Source organism: Somniosus microcephalus, unplaced genomic scaffold (assembly GCF_052327205.1).
Source record: "Somniosus microcephalus isolate GS21.2 unplaced genomic scaffold, FLI_Smic_1.0 unresolved_chr3, whole genome shotgun sequence".
NCBI classification, from domain to species: Eukaryota; Metazoa; Chordata; class Chondrichthyes; order Squaliformes; family Somniosidae; genus Somniosus; species Somniosus microcephalus.
In genome coordinates, this window is record NW_028225181.1 from 21,149,237 (window position 1) to 21,164,447 (window position 15,211).

Genomic DNA, 15,211 nt, shown 5'->3' on the forward strand with positions numbered 1-15,211 from the left:
CGACAAACTATTTGGATAACATTACAGATTGAGAAGGTCCAAGTAAAAATGGAAGTAGACACTGGATCGGCGTTGACTGTCATGAATAAGCATGACTATAAAAAGTTTTTCAAGCATATTCCACTACGGAATACAGATCTAGTGCTGCAGACATACACGGGGCACAAAGTATTCCCCATTGGAAAACTAGAGGTTAAGGTGAGATACCAGGATAAGGTTCACCACCGGTTAGATCTGTATGTGTTGCCTGAGGGAGGTCCACCACTTCTGGGATGAGAGTGGATCCGAAAAATAAAGATGGACTGGCAGGCACTAAACACCATGACGGTGGAGTCCGAAAAAGAGGATGCCAAACCTGAACGGTTGTCCAGAATATTAGACGAAGCTAAAGAGGTATTCCAGCAAGGACTGGGAACGCTGCGAGGTATTAAAGCAAAGGTCAAGATTGCAGAACATGCAAGCCCAAAGTTTTTTAAGGCCAGATCGGTACCGTACGCAATACGACCAGCAGTAGAGGCAGAACTAGAAGAACTTGAACGATCAGGGGTTCTGTCAAAAGTAGACTGGAGTGAGTGGGCCACGCCCATTGTTCCCGTCATGAAATCCTCACCAAGTAATAAGCCAGGGGGACCGGGGAAGGTCCGTATCTGCAGAGATTTCAAGATCACAGTGAATCCGGTACTTCACACGGTACAATACCCGCTTCCGCGGATTGAAGATATTTTTGCTTCATTGGCTGGAGGGAAGCACTTCACGAAGATAGACTTGGCTCAGGCATATTTACAGATGGAGGTTGAGGAAGAGTCACGCCAATACCTCACCATCAACACTCACAGAGGCTTGTATCGCTATAATAGACTGGTCTTTGGAGTAGCTTCGGCGCCAGCAATTTGGCAGAGGGCCATGGAACAGGTGTTACAAGGAATTCCAAGCACGCAGTGCTACTTAGATGATATTCTAATCACGGGAAAAGATGAGGAAGAACACCTCACGAATTTGAAACTGGTACTCACCAGGTTGAAGGAGTATGGCCTTCGGGTTAATCGCAAGAAGTGTGAGTTCTTCCAAAAACGGATCTCATACTGCGGTCATGTCATTGACCGAGGGGGACTACATAAGTCACCGGAAAAGATAGAAGCGGTCGTGAAGGCCCCCGCTCCAGGAAACGTGTCACAGCTAAGGTCATTCTTGGGGTTGATTAATTATTATCACAAGTTTCTGCCAAATTTATCTACGGTGCTGCATCCGCTAAATGAGCTGTTGCGGAAAGAAACACCATGGAGGTGGAGTGAAGAATGCAAAAAGGCTTTTCGCAGGAGCAAGGAGTTGATTACCTCTGAAGAAGTGTTGGCTCATTTCAACCCAGCATTACCCCTTCGGCTAGCTTGTGATGCTTCCCCGTACGGAATTGGGGCAGTACTTTCGCACAGACTACCAAATGGCTCGGAAAGGCCGGTGGCATTCGCGTCCCGATCATTGACACCAGCGGAACGAAATTACGCCCAGATAGATAGGGAGGCCCTCAGTCTTGTGTGGGGCGTGAAGAAATTCAACCATTACCTGCAGTGTAAGAGGTTCACATTGCTGACGGACCACCAGCCATTGGTGTCCATATTCAACCCAAACAAGGCCGTTTCTACCATGACGGCACAAAGGTTACAAAGATGGTCAGTTTTACTTGGGGCACACCAGTATGATATTGAATACAAACGGTCCAAACAGCATGGAAACGCTGATGGGCTATCACGCTTGCCATTGCCGATGGTAGAAGAAGCGAGGACAGTGGACCCAGTAGAGTTGTTCCACTCATCAATAGTGGAGTGTCTGCCGATAACAAACTCAATGATTGAGAATGAGACAAGGAATGACCCGACTCTTTCACGAGTCTATGATTTAACGGTGGAGGGATGGCCAGCACAGTGCGAACCAACACTGCAAGCATTCTCACAGAGGAAAGAACAACTGTCAGTGTGTCGAGGAACCCTGATGTGTGGGTCTAGAGTGGTGATTCCACCCAAACTCCAAAAGAAGGTACTCAAGGAGCTGCACGAAGGACACCTGGGTGGCGTAAAGATGAAGAATCTAGCAAGGGCGTTTGTGTGGTGGCCAGGCATTGATGGAGACATAGAGGAGATCACGAAGAACTGCCTAGGATGTCAGAGGGTTCAGAATGCACCACCACAGGCTCCTCTGCACCCATGGGAGTGGCCCTCATCTCCCTGGCAAAGAGTACACATCGACTTTGCTGGTCCATTTATGGACTCGATGTTCCTAATAGCGGTAGATGCCCACTCCAAGTGGCCAGAAGTAATTAAGATGACCACCACCATGACGGAAAAAACCATCACGGTGTTAAGGACTATGTTTGCCTGGAATGGCCTGCCAGAACAGATCTGTTCTGACAATGGACCGCAATTTGTATCTGAGGAATTTAAGAAATTCTTAAAGAGCAATGGGGTTAAACATTACACGTCAGCCCCATACCATCCCGCCTCCAATGGATTGGCTGAAAGGTTTGTCCAGACCTTCAAGAAGGCCGTAAAGGCCATGAGTAATGAAGACATAAGTTTACAGCATAAGGTGGATAGTTTTTTGTTGGCATACCGAAATGCAACCCATGCGGTCACAAATCAAACTCCCGCGATGATGTTTTGTAATAGACGCCTACGATGTCGGCTGGATTTACTCAAACCAAACGTCAGAAGGGACGTAGAGAACCGGCAATTCCAGGGCATGAACAAAAGGGCCACTAGATCCTTCCAGACCGGTCAACGAGTTTTGGCCCGGGACTATCGTACTGAGAAATGGCAGCCTGGAACGATTGGAAAAAGGCTAGGCCCGTTGATGTACACTGTGGACATTGGAGACAATATAATAAGGCGCCATGTTGACCAGATCATAGGGCCCGCCACAAATGGGCCCCCGACTTCACCACCTTACCCGGATAAGGTTGAGACTGAGTTACCCAGAACACCTACGTCCGATCTGGTAGTTCTGGAGTCAGGGGAACCTGACACTGTGCTTCGAGCCGATTCAACTTTACCAGAAACACCTACTAGCCCGCTTGGAATGACGACACCACTGCGGCGTTACCCGGACAGAATCCGGAAACCTCCCGAAAGACTGAATCTATGAACTGTCTTAAATAAATCTGTATATATATATGTGATAATGTATGTCCACTATGGACTCAGTATGTTGAAAGCTAAAAAGGGAGGATTGTAGTGTATGTACCCGTCTACCCTTAAGGAAATTATTGTATGTAACCGTTCACCTTTAAGGGAACTACTTTAAGTGTGGCACTACTTGTTTGGCTTCTGTATACTGTAATACCGACAGTGACCACACCAGTATATAAGTGTTGTGACAGGATAACTGGGGCAGATTCGCCCGGACCGTCGAATAGTAAAGACCTGTTTGTTGTTATTTCTGAAGTCTGTGTATTTATTAACTGCACAACCCACAGACTTTACAAGCTGTAAAATGTAGTTCCTCCCTTAAAGGTATATACATTACACTTGTGAGGGTAGAACAGGCTGTACTGGAGGTCAGGCTTGTGTGGGTAGAACAGGCCGTACTGTAGGTCAGTCTTGTGAGGGTAGAACAGGCTGTACTGGAGGTCAGGATTGTGTGGGTAGAACAGGCCGTACTGTAGGTCAGTCTTGCGAGGGTAAAACAGACTCTATTGGAGGTCAGGCTTGTGTGGGTAGAACAGGCTGTACTTTAGGTCAGGCTTGTGAGGGTAGAACAGGCTGTACTGGAGGTCAGGCTTGTGAGGGTAGAACAGGCTGTACCGGAGGTCAGGCTTGTGAGGGTAGAACAGGCTGTACTGGAGGTCAGGCTTGTGAGGGTAGAACAGTCTCTACTGGAGGTCAGGATTGTGAGGGTAGAACAGGCTGCACTGGAGGTCAGGCTTGTGAGGGTAGAACTGGCTGTACTGGAGGTCAGGCTTGTGAGGGTAGAACAGGCCATACTGGAGGTCAGGCTTGTGTGGGTAGAACAGGCCGTACCGGAGGTCAGGCTTGTGAGGGTAGAACAGGCCGTACTGGAGGTCAGGCTTGTGAGGGTAGAACAGGCCGTACTGGAGGTCAGGCTTGTGAGGGTAGAACAGGCCGTACTGGCGGTCAGGCTTGTGAGGGTAGAACAGGCCATACCGGAGGTCAGGCTTGTGAGGGTAGAACAGGCTGTACTGGAGGTCAGGCTTGTGAGGGTATAACAGGCTGTACCGGAGGTCAGGCTTGTGAGGGTAGAACAGGCTGTACTGGAGGTCAGGCTTGTGAGGGTATAACAGGCTGTACCGGAGGTCAGGCTTGTGAGGGTAGAACAGGCCGTACTGGAGGTCAGTCTTGTGAGGGTAGAACAGGCCGTACTGGAGGTCAGGCTTGTGAGGGTAGAACAGGCCGTACTGGAGGTCAGGCTTGTGAGGGTAGAACAGGCTGTACTGGAGGTCAGGCTTGTGGGGGTAGAACAGGCTGTACTGGAGGTCAGGCTTGTGAGGGTAGAACAGGCCGTACTGGAGGTCAGGCTTGTGAGGGTAGAACAGGCTGTACTGGATGTCAGGCTTGTGTGGGTAAAACAGGCTGTACTGGAGGTCAGGCTTGTGAGGGTAGAACAGGCTGTACTGGAGGTCAGGCTTGTGAGGGTAGAACAGGCTGTACCGGAGGTCAGGCTTGTGAGGGTAGAACAGGTTGTACCGGAGGTCAGGCTTGTGAGGGTAGAACAGGCCATACTGGAGGTCAGGCTTGTGAGGGTAGTACAGGCCATACTGGAGGTCAGGCTTGTTTGGGTAGAACAGGCCATACTGGAGGTCAGGCTTGTGAGGGTAGAACAGGCCGTACTGGAGGTCAGGCTTGTGAGGGTAGAACAGGCCGTACTGGAGGTCAGGCTTGTGAGGGTAGAACAGGCTGTACTGGAGGTCAGGCTTGTGAGGGTAGAACAGGCTGTACTGGAGGTCAGGCTTGTGAGGGTAGTACAGGCCATACTGGAGGTCAGGCTTGTGAGGGTAGTACAGGCCGTACTGGAGGTCAGGCTTGTGTGGGTAGAACAGGCCGTACTGGGGGTCAGGCTTGTGAGGGTAGTACAGGCCATACTGGAGGTCAGGCTTGTGTGGGTAGAACAGGCCGTTCTGGGGGTCAGGCTTGTGAGGGTAGAACAGGCCGTACTGGAGGTCAGGCTTGTGAAGGTAGAACAGGCCGTACTGGAGGTCAGGCTTGTGTGGGTAGAACAGGCTGTACTCTAGGTCAGTCTTGTGAGGGTAGAACAGGCCGTACTGGAGGTCAGGCTTGTGAGGGTAGAACAGGCCATACTAGGGGTCAGGCTTGTGAGGGTAGAACAGGCCGTACTGGAGGTCAGGCTTGTAAGGGTAGAACAGTACGTACTGGTGGTCAGGCTTGTGAGGGTAGAACAGGCCGTACTGGAGGTCAGGCTTTTGAGGGTAGAACAGGCCGTACTGGAGGTCAGGCTTTTGAGGGTAGAACAGGCCGTACTAGAGGTCAGGCTTGTGAGGGTAGAACAGGCCGTGCCGGCGGTCAAGCTTGACCAGCAGCCTAGGCCCTTAGCCTGTTGGGGCGGTTGGAAGTGATGCGGTAACCCCTCTCGGGTAGGCTGACCAAGCTCCTTGTACATCTGGGCTTCAGCTCTCAATGGTGTGAGTGTGGGGGGCAGTCTCACTCTGATGGGCCCACTGGCCTTGCGAAGCTAGTATTTATTCAGAGTCTCTCAGAGCTTGAACAGTTCTTTGGACAGGTTGGGTGATTGGGCAGAAACATGGCAAATGCACTATAATGTGGATAAATGTGAGGTTGTCCACTTTGGTGGCAAAAACAGGAAGGCAGATTATTATCTGAATGGCAATAGATTGGGAGAAGGAGAAGTGCAACGAGACCTGGGTGTCCTTGTGCACCAGTCGCTGAAGGTAGGCATGCAGGTGCAGCAGGCGGTTAAGAAGGCAAATGGTATGTTGGCCTTTGTAGCGAGAGGGTTTGAGTACAGGAACAAGGATGTCTTGCTGCAGTTGTACAGGGACTTGGTGAGACCGCACCTTCAGTATTGTGTGCAGTTTTGGTCGCCTTATCTGAGGAAGGATGTTCTTGCCATGGAGGGAGTGCAGCGAAGATTCACCAGACTGATACCTGGGATGGCAGGAATGACGTATGAGGAGAGATTGGGGCTGATGTGCCTCAATGAATCCGAGACTCGACGTTAACGGAGCAAAGCAAGGCTTTTATTAACTCAGAAAGTAATACACATTGGAGAAGTGTCTCTCATCCAGAGATCTGCTGTACCGCTGTGAGACACGCTGGGGCTTGCTTAAGTAGGGGCCAGGTATGGGCGGAGCCCTACACACAATACAATACAGGTAAGGAAATGAAACTGAAACTAAACTAAACACAGGGAATACAGTACCTGATGAATGGCATATTTCATCACAGGGACGATTGGGCTTATACTCACTGGAGTTTAGAAAAATGAGTGGGGATCTCATTGAAACTTATAAAATTCTAACAGGACTGGACAGACTAGATGCAGGAAGGATGTTCCCGATGGCCGGGGAGTCCAGAACCAGGGGTCACAGTCTAAGGATAAGGGGTAAGCCATTTCGGACAGAGATGAGGAGGAATTTCTTCACCCAGAGAGTGGTGAACCTGTGGAATTCTCTACCACAGAAGGCAGTAGAGGCCAATTCATTAAATATATTCAAGAAGGAGTTGGATATATTTCTTAAGGCTAAAGGGATCAAGGGATATGGGGAGAAGGCAGGGACAGGGTACTGAATTTGGACGATCAGCCATGATCGCATTGAATGGCGGAGCAGGCTCCAGGGGCCGAATGGCCTACTCCTGCTCCTATCTTCTATGTTTCTATGTTTAAAGGAAACAGAAGGTGGGAAGAGAGAGTTGAGGACGTAAAGCGGGCCTTGGAAATTGCCACCAATCAGGGTGCTGCTGGTTAATGAGATGCAGCTCCCAGAATGCACTGCCGACTTTAGCTGCGAGGATATGCAGCAGATCTAAGTTCAAAACTGATACGTGAAGGAGGCAGCGGTAATTTATAAGCTGTGGGGATGTTAGGTGTATGTGTGAAAACTAGCTGGGCAAGCCCAGCTCTCTCACCCTCACTGTGAGGGGTCTGCGGCTGGGTTGGATACTGGGCTGCGGCGAGTTGATCGTTGGTTATAGCTCTTTTACTACTTGTCTAGCAGGTTTCGGCTGTTTCAGCTGGAACCACCCACTTTAATGAATGACAGATAAAGTTCAGTATATGGTCATATGACTTGTCGTTGGAGGTAACTTCTCCATTTAGTTAATGCTGACTGTGAACTTTCTTGGTTGATTGACAGGTTGTTGATGCAGGCCATGCCCTTTACCCAAGTGGTGTGAAATCCGGCCTCGGGCAACTGTCTGTGTGGAGTTTGCACATTCTCCCCGTGTTTGCGTGGGTTTCCTCCGGGTGCTCCGGTTTCCTCCCACAGTCCAAAGATGTGTGAGTTAGGGTGATTGACTATGATAAATTGACCCTTAGTGTTGGGGGGATTAAATACGTGGGGTTACAGGGGATAGGGTGGGACATGTGTTGGTGTAGGGGTTACGGGGATCGGGTGGGATATGTGTCGGTGCAGGCTCGATGGGCCGAAATGGCCTCTATCTGCACTGTGGGGTTTCTGTGATTTCTGTGATTAGAGTGTTGATTGGCGGCTGGGTGTCCCCAGGCCCCTGCGTCTGCCTCCAGCACCCTTTAGAAACAAAAGTACATAGGAGTAGGCCATTCGGCCCCTCGAACCTGCTCCGTCATTCAATGTGATCATGGCTGATCATCCAAATTCAGTACACTGTCCCTGCCTTCTCCCCATACCCCTTGATCCCTTTAGCCTTTAAGAAATATATCTAACTCATTCTTGAATATATTTAATGAATTGGCCTCTACTGCCTTCTGTGGTAGAGAATTCCACAGGTTCACCACTCTCTGGGTGAAGAAATTCCTCCTCATCTCAGTCCTAAATGGCTTACCCCTTATCCTTAGACTGTGACCCCTGGTTCTGGACTCCCCGACCATCGGGAACATCCTTCCTGCATCTAGTCTGTCCAGTCCTGGCAGTGCATTCCTGAGGGTTCAGTGGCTGGTGCCACAACTACTTCGTGTGGCATCGGTCTTTCAGGAAGTCTATTTGACTCGCTTTTGGGCTTACGAGGCATACCATGCCTTTTGCCTTCGCCAGGGCCGTTATTAGGTCTTCTAACGCCTTCTGGCAGGGGCCGTGGTCTGCGCCCTCAAACCCGTTCTCAATGGCCAGCTTGTAAGCTGCCTTGACCTCTATTACTCTCTCCTCCTGCGCTCTTAGCTGTTGTGCGAGGCGGGCGCTTTTCTCCCGTACTCTCGCTTCGTGTATCTTTGCCTCAGTAACCTGACATTCCAGGTACTCTAGTTTAACCTGATGTTGGCTGGCTACAGTTTGGCGATCCTGATTCAGTGCGTGAAGCGCTGCGATCAGCTTTTCCCCACCCATGGCCTTTTCCTCTATTTCTGAAGCCTGGGTTTTGATCTTGGCTGCCTGCGCTGCAACGACTTTGTCCAAAATCTGGACTTGTCTTTTGTAGCACATCAGCCACACTGCCTTCTCTACTGACTTTTTATGTTCTTTGCTCTCTGTCCACCTGACGGCTGCGTCTACCGGACGCTCACCCAGTAAGTGCTGCTTAGTGAGATTTACATTACCAAAAACATAATCCGCTATCCTCTCATCCATAACATTTCGTCCATTTAAACCTGGGTCTAATACATTGCAATCCTGCTGCCAGTGTCCTGCCGCGGTCGCCATTTTCTGTAAGGGGTTTTCGATCGACGAGGCCTCTCTCTCTCTCTCTCTCTCGAGGCCTCTCTCTCTTGCACAGTAACACACCGATTGGTTCGACCCACTCACCCCTTAGGTTCTATACACTGGACTTTGAGGCAGGAACTACAATGCAGAGAATACTCTATAGACCAAGTTTAATTAAACGAAATGAAATTTTATTGCACAAAGGAAAAATTGAATGTAAGCCAATAAGGTACATGGGAGGGAAAAACAAATCATAATACAGTACTAACCAAGGTTCATCATGAAATAGGGAAGCACACGGTGCATCGAGGGACAACAACTCATTGTTAATTATTCCCCGAAGTGCCCACCCCCTAAACCTAGCTAGATTAGATTATGAGGGGCCAGAAACATGCTCACCAATCCCAATTTGAAACATAGATGATTTTGAAGTCTGCGTTTTGGTCCTCTCAGGTTTCCTGTCTCCACCTGGTCGTTGGGCTGTAGGAACAGCGGGCTGCTCAAGCTGATGGCTCCTTCTCTTCAGCAAGATGCGCTGACCATCATTTCACCCGTGCATCATTTTTCTCCGTACTCCTACACACGACGCTGTGGGGCGTTTCGTCTTCTCTTCTTCTCGTCAACTTTCTCCTCGTCTCGTCAACGGCCTGGGGTTTTTGTCGACGATCTCCCAATAACTACCCCGGGTCTCGTCTTCTTCTTCTGAGTCCGAAAAAAAACCTTCTTCGGACCCCCGAGCAATCTCTCAAAACGACTGGCTCTTCGCAAAGCGACCACGCTTAAAGCTGCCCAACAAGCTCCAAAAGCTAAAAGCTACCGATGGCTACCCCGGGACTCCAGTTATACTTTTTCATGGAGGCCCTTATCTCCCGCCAAATCAAGGTTAGTCTTTGTTTAACTTTTGGCAGGCTTGTAGCACAGCGGGGTAGTCTTTGTTTTTAAAGTATCTTCGGATGGCCGGTAACTGCCATCTCTGGTCTGGAACGACCCTGTATTGCCTTTAATGTCTCTCTTCGAACTTGAATCTGTTCCCCTTTGTCTGGGTAAACATTTAGATGGCCTTTATCTACAGGCCGACCTGATCGGATCTGTATCCAATCTATATGTATGGGGCTCTGTCTGGTTTCGTTTCCCTGAAACTGCCTTCCAGAACCTCCTGTGGGCTGAATCCACAAAAGCTGTCTGGGGACTGCAGGAACCATTTTAAAGTGTCCCAAAAGCTGGTCACGGGGTCTGGCGGCCATTTTGTGTGTCCCTTTTTCTGGGCTTCTTTTAAAACAGTCTTTAAAAAGAAATTAAGGCCTTTTCTGCCAATAGACCCTTATAGGACAATGTTCAATTTTGCGAATTCTACACGGGGGAAGGGGTGCTGGGGGTGATAGAGGAATGGACTAGGGTGTCGCGGAGGGAGCAGTCCCTGCGGAATGCTGAAAGGGGAGGTGAGGGGAAGGTGCGTTTGGTGGTGGGATCACGCTGGATGTGGCGGAAATGGCAGAGGATGATCCGTTGAATGTGGAGGCTGGTGGGGTGAAAGGTGAGGACAAGGGGAACCCTATCGTGGTTCCGGGAGAGAGGGGCAGGGGTGAGGGCAGAAGTGCGGGAGATAGAACGGAACACGGTTAAGGGCCGTGCCAACCACTGCATTCCAGATCCTAGCCACTCGCTGAGTAAAAAAAAAAATTCTTACATCGCCTTTGGTTCTTTTGCCCATCACCTTAAATCTGTGTCCTCTGGTTCTCAACCCTTCCACCAACGGGAACAGTTTCTCTCTAGTCGGGGAGTCCAGAACCAGGGGTCACAGTCTAAGGATAAGGGGTAAGCCATTTAGGACAGAAATGAGGGGGAATTTCTTCACCCAGAGAGTGGTGAACCTGTGGAATTCTCGACCACAGAAGACAGTTGAGGCCAATTCATTAAATATATTCAGGAAGGAGTTAGATATATTTCTTAAGGCTAAAGAGATCAAGGGGTATGGGGAGAAAGCAGGGACAGGGTACTGAATTTGGATGATCAGCCATGATCGCATTGAATGGTGGAGCAGGCTCGAGGGGCCGAATGACCTACTCCTGCTCCTATCTTCTATGTTTCTATGTTTAAAGGAAACAGAAGGTGGAAAGAGAGAGTTGAGGACATAAAGCGGGCCTTGGAGATTGCCAGCAATGAGGGAGCTGCTCGTTAATGAGATGCAACTCCCAGAATGCACTGCCGAGTTCAGCTGCGAGGATATGCAGCAGATTTAAGTTCAAAACTGATATGTGAAGGAGGCAGCGGTAATTTGTAAGCTGTGGGGGTGGGAGGTGTATGTGTGAAAGCTGTCTGGGCAAGCCCAGCTGTCTCACCCTCACTGTGAGGGGTCTGTGGCTGGGTTGGATACTGGGCTGCTGCCAGTTGTTCGTTGGTTATAGCTCTTTTACTACTTGTCTAGCAGGTTTCGGCTGTTTCAGCTGGAACCACCCACTTTAATGAATGACAGATAATGATTTATAGTATGGTCATATCATATGACTTGTATTTGGAGGTAACTTCTCCCTTTAGTTAACGCTGACTGTGAACTCTCTTGGTTGATCGATAGGTTGCTGATGCAGGCCATGCCCTTTCCACAAGTGGTGTGACCTCAGAAGGTTGATTGGCTGCTGGGTGCCCTCTGGCCCCTGCGTCTGCCTCCACCACCCTTTAGAAACATAGAAGATAGGAGCAGGAGTAGGCAATTCGGCCCCTCGAGCCTGCTCCGCCATTCAATGTGATCATGGCTGCTCATCCAAATTCAGTACCCTGTCCCTGCCTTCTCCCCATACCCCTTGATCCCTTTAGCCTTAAGAAATATATCCAACTCCTTCTTGAATATATTTAATGAATTGGCCTCTACTGCCTTCTGTGGTCGAGAATTCCACAGGTTCACCACTCTCTGGGTGAAGAAATTCCTCCTCATTTCTGTCCTAAATGGCTTATCCTTAGACTGTGACCCTTGGTTCTGGACTCCCCCGCCATCGGGAACATCCTTCCTGCATCTAGTCTATCCAGTCCTGGCAGTGCATTCCAGAAATAAAAACAGAAAATGCTGGAGAAACTCAGCAGACCAGGGCAGCATCTGTGAAGAGAGAGAAACAGAGTTAACGGTTCAGGTCGATGACCTTTCGTCAGAACTGGAAAAAAGCAGGAAATGGAACAGGTTTTTAAGCAAGTGTAGGGGCTGGGAAAGGGAGGAGGGGATGAAAGAACAAAAGGGAAGGTCGGTGATAGGATAGAAGGCCGGAGAGGCTAAGAGATATTCAAGGCAGAAGGAGATGGTAATGGGACAGGTTAAGAAACAAGGGATGGTTCTAGATGAAGTGTAAATTGCGCTCGCGGAATGGAAGACAGCTGTGTGGGAGAAGAAAATAAGACACAGACAAACAGTGTGGATAATATATATATATATATATATGTGATAGGGGCCGGGGTTATGATCTGAAATTGTTGAACTCGATATTGAGTCCAGAAGGCTACAAAGTGCCTAACCGGAAGATGAGGTGCTGTTCCTCGAGCTTACATTGACCTTCAGTGGAACAATACAAGAGGCCAAGGACGGTGAGGTCCGAGTGGGAATGGAGCGGTGAATTAAAATGACAGGCGACCGGAAGCTCGGGGTCACCCTTACGGACTGAACGGAGGTGTTCCGCAAAGCGGTCACCCAATCTGCGTTTGGTCTCCCCAATGTAGAGGAGACCGCATCGTGAGCAGCGAATACAGTATACTAGATTGCGAGAAGTACAAGTAAATCGCTGTTTCACCTGGAAGGGGTGTTTGGGGCCCTGGACAGTGGGAAGGGGGGAGGTATAGGGGCAGGTGTTACATCTCCTGCGCTTGCACGGGAAGGTGCCAAGCTCAACGTAAACTCGAGGAACAGCACCTCATCTTCCGATTAGGCACTTTGCAGCTTTCCGGACTCAATATCGAGTTCAACAATTTCAGATCATAACCTCGGCCTCTATTACTTTTTTCCTTTTAATCTTTTCCATCCCTTTGTTTTGGGTCCTCCTTTTACACCACCTCCCCCCCCCCCCTCCTTTCCTTTTGTTTCTCTCTCTCACCTGGCAGCTGTCCTTATCCTGCCAGTACACTTCACACCTAATCTCAGCTGCCTTTTGTCTCCACGGGCCCATTACCATCTCATCTGGCTTCTAATACCTTTTATTGTCTCCTTTTCTTCTTTTGTTCGATCGCAGCTTTGCCTTCGATCTTTTTATTTTCTTTCCAGTTTTGAAGAAGGGTTTCAACCCGAAACGTCAACTCAAATTTCTCTCCATGGATGTTGCCTGACCTGCTGAGTTTTTCCAGCATTCTCTGTTGTTATTCTGTTGAACTCTATGTTGAGTTCAGAAGGCTGTAAAGAGCCTAATCGAAAGATGAGGTGCTGTTCCTCGAGCTTACGCTGAGCTTCAGTGGAGCAATGCAAGAGGCCGAGGATGGTGAGGTCAGATTGGGAGTGGAGAATTAAAGTGACAGGCGACTGGGAGCTCAGGGTCCCCCTTACGGGCTGAATGGAGGTGTTCCGCAAAGCGGTCACCCAATCTCCCCAATGTAGCGGAGACCGCAGCGTGAGCAGCGAATACAGTATACTAAATTGCAAGAAGTACAAGTAAATCGCTGTTTCACCTGGAAGGGGTGTTTGGGGCCCTGGACAGTGGGAAGGGGGGAGATATAAGGGCACGTGTTGCATCTCCTGTGCTTGCACGGGAAGGTGCCGGGCGAAGGGGAGGGGGTGCTGGGGGTGATAGAGGAGTGGACTAGGGTGTCGCGGAGGGAGCAGTCCCTGCGGAATGCTGAAAGGGGAGGTGAGGGGAAGATGCATTTGGTAGTGGGATCACGTTGGAGGTGGCGGAAATGGCGGAGGATGATCCGTTGAATGTGGAGGCTGGTGGGGTGAAAGGTGAGGACAAGGGGAACCCTATCGTGGTTCCGGGAGGGAGGGGCAGGGGTGAGGGCAGAAGTGCGGGAGATAGAACGGACACGGTTAAGGGCCGTGTCAACCACTGCATTCCAGATCCTAGCCACTCGCTGAGTAAAAAAAAAAATTCTTACATCGCCTTTGGTTCTTTTGCCCATCACCTTAAATCTGTGTCCTCTGGTTCTCAACCCTTCCACCAACGGGAACAGTTTCTCTCTAGTCGGGGAGTCCAGAACCAGGGGTCACAGTCTAAGGATAAGGGGTAAGCCATTTAGGACAGAAATGAGGAGGAATTTCTTCACCCAGAGAGTGGTGAACCTGTGCAATTCTCGACCACAGAAGGCAGTTGAGGCCAATTCATTAAATATATTCAGGAAGGAGTTGGATATATTTCTTAAGGCTAAAGGGATCAAGGGATATGGGGAGAAGGCAGGGACAGGGTACTGAATTTGGATGATCAGCCATGATCGCATTGAATGGTGGAGCAGGCTCGAGGGGCCGAATGGCCTACTCCTGCTCCTATCTTCTATGTTTCTATGTTTAAAGGAAACAGAAGGTGGAAAGAGAGAGTTGAGGACATAAATCGGGCCTTGGAAATTGCCACCAATCAGGGAGCTGCTCGTTGATGAGATGTAGCTCCCAGAAAGCACTGCCGAGTTGAGCTGCGAGGATATGCAGCAGATTTAAGTTCAAAACTGATATGTGAAGGAGGCAGCGGTAATTTGTAAGCTGTGGGGGTGGGAGGTGTATGTGTAAAAGCTGTCTGGGCAAGCCCAGCTCTCTCACCCTCACTGTGAGGGGTCTGTGGCTGGGTTGGATACTGGGCTGCGGCCTGTTGCTTGTTGGTTATAGCTCTTTTACTACTTGTCTAGTAGGTTTCGGCTGTTTCAGCTGGAACCACCCACTTTAATGAATGACAGCTGAAGTTCAGTATATGGTCATATGAATGGCTGTTGTTGTGGAGGTTAATTTCTCCCTTTAATTGACGCTGACTGTGAACTCTCTCAGGCTATGTTCTCTCCTCAAGTGGTGTGATCTCAGAGGGTTGATTAGCTGCTGGGTGTTCACAGGCCCCTGAGTCTGCCTCCACCACCCTTTAGAAACATAGATGATAGGAACAGGAGTCGGCCATTCGGCCCCTCGAGCCTGCTCCGCCATTCATTGCGATCATGGCTGCTCATCCAAATTCAGTACCCTGTCCCTGCTTTCTTTCAAATCAATCAAATCAAATCAACTTTTATTGTCATTGTTAGTGCACAAGTGCAGTACAATGAAATGTAGGCTTGCGGCTCCCGAGAGTGTACAATTTGGATTAGGACACTTAAACATTCAACATACATTTGTACATATATATTAGCATAAATATGACCATAATAAAGTGCATCGGCAGATGTGCAGGCTTTAGTGTTTATTTGTGGAGTTCAGTAGGATGACAGCCCTGGGAAAGAAGCTGTTCCTAAATCTGGTCG

The 15,211-nt window shown here is 49.4% G+C and overlaps 3 non-coding genes across 3 annotated transcripts; all 3 read left to right on the forward strand.

Annotated features, from left to right (window-relative positions):
- The first annotated feature begins 7,166 nt into the window (after positions 1-7,166).
- Positions 7,167-7,228, forward strand: LOC147091289 (U7 small nuclear RNA). Its single transcript, XR_015075258.1, has one exon. It is a non-coding gene; the product is annotated as a U7 small nuclear RNA (small nuclear RNA).
- Positions 7,229-11,208: 3,980 nt separating this feature from the next.
- On the forward strand, positions 11,209-11,270 carry LOC147091290 (U7 small nuclear RNA). The gene has a single exon (XR_015075259.1). It is a non-coding gene; the product is annotated as a U7 small nuclear RNA (small nuclear RNA).
- A 3,312-nt stretch (positions 11,271-14,582) lies between these two features.
- Positions 14,583-14,644, forward strand: LOC147091291 (U7 small nuclear RNA). Its single transcript, XR_015075261.1, has one exon. It is a non-coding gene; the product is annotated as a U7 small nuclear RNA (small nuclear RNA).
- The last annotated feature ends 567 nt before the right edge of the window (positions 14,645-15,211 follow it).